Source organism: Phytophthora infestans, genomic scaffold, assembly GCF_000142945.1.
Source record: "Phytophthora infestans T30-4 supercont1.339 genomic scaffold, whole genome shotgun sequence".
NCBI classification, from domain to species: Eukaryota; Oomycota; class Peronosporomycetes; order Peronosporales; family Peronosporaceae; genus Phytophthora; species Phytophthora infestans.
This window is the reverse complement of record NW_003303420.1, coordinates 51309-53224: the sequence shown is the minus strand read 5'-3', so window position 1 is coordinate 53224 and position 1916 is coordinate 51309.

The window sequence follows — 1916 nt, the reverse complement described above, 5'->3', positions numbered from 1 at the left end:
AAAAGAACGGAGAGTTTTCTTTTGCACCTGCGGCTGTACACACACCATCGTCTAGAGTTACAGCAGAATGTATGCTGAATCACAATGAAAGACCTAATTCGGGTCTTACAACGACGGCGCAGACACTGACACAGGCTTGGCGGCAAACAATGGAGTCGCCTCCAGCCAAATGTGAGCCATCTAAAACTGTGGAGCTCCGAACAAAGCGAGGGGTCCATACAAGAGACGCCAAGCTCTTAAAGCAAAAGGCGCGGGAGCCAGACCAGATAGACGTGCTAAGGTTTCCCCAATCTAAGCCTCGACACAACGAGAGAAAAAAAAAGCAAGTTCGCTTGGCGGCATCCTCGAAGCCACAGAAACTGGCAGCCATTGAACTTCCCGACAAGCGCGTGTTATGTCTATCTCGACTACTGGAGCGGGCTCCAAATACTAAGGACAGATATCACGTTAGCGAGCTGATGGCAAACTATCCAGTCATCATGGACGACGACTTCATGGGAGCGCGTTCTGCGCGCTGTCAGCGTTCGTATGTATGCGCCGATGACTACGACTACAACTTCGTCATTCCTAAGCACCTAGTGAATAAGCTGGGACGCAGTGGTCGAAGCGGAGAAGATGAAACGAAAGAAATCCAGCTATTTCGGTAACGATTCGGAAGCCGATCACTCCGAAGGTACCACGAACGAGATCATCGCGTTCTTTCCTGGAGGCACTCCAAAGTTCAACAGGTTTGTTGTCTGTACTGCTGTGTTGCTCATTGTGTTGCTTACTATGTTGCTTATAATGTTGCTTGTATTGGATACATGATGCAAATTAAAATGTGAACTAGTGGCGCTGTCTACCGCATGAAGGCGTTCTACGAGATCCGTCGGAAGTGTGAAGCTTGGCTGGCAGAGATGGATTGGGTTCTCTCGACAAAGTGGGAAAAACCCTGTCAACCCCAGAACTGTTTGATGAAGAGACGGACACGGACGGGATGCTACCTAGTGAGTCTGGTGAAAAACACAAAGAATTTGCAGAAGATGTCGCGAGAATTCTTGGCAAAGCATGCCTTGGGTCCATGTTTCGGTTGTCGGGTGGCGATGCCACTGTCAAGGTGGACCATTTGGTCGGCGTGTTGGCAAGAGAACGGATGCTGAGTGATATTATTATCGACTTCAGCCTCCGCTGTATCTGCAACGCAGTTGGTGAATGTTTTGCTATTGACTCCTACGCTCCGACGATGGGCTGCCTAATAACTCCAGTAGGGCGCATTTCGATGTACCATTACGCTGTTATGCCCGTTCACTTGAACAACAACCACTGGGGAATAATCATGGTGCGCATGAACTACCGTCAAGATCCACCCACCTTCACCCCCTACTGCTATGAGCCTTTGTGCAACGGCTCGTATCGGGCGGCGATGGAAGATACTTACGAAGTTACTGTGGCACCGTTTCTGCGAAACTGGCATAATTCCTCTATGCGGCTCACCGAGTCACCGCTAGAATCAAGCGCAGTATGGCTTGACGCTCCAAAACAACCAGACGGAACGTCGTGCGGTGTGTTGTGCATTGCTCAGGCGTATGCGATGCTGAGAGATAGCTTCAGCTTTTCCAGAACTGCTGTCACACGTGATGATGTTGCTGCCATGAGACTCAGAATACTTTGGATGATTCTTTCGCAGCCTGAAGTGACAACTCGATCCAACAAGCTCGATCGAATAGTGAATGCTACGGATAAAGCTCTGCTTGCAACACTAATGAAATAGAATAAAGCTGTTTGGTTTTGCATCACAACGAATAGATTAACGTGCTTCACTTTTAACGCTGACTCACTAGTGCCTATCAAGCATTATATTGCAGCACTCCCCCAGCATCAAACTGTATGACATCACGTAGCCTCTGTCCAAAGCGACGGCCCCAACTGCAACTGCT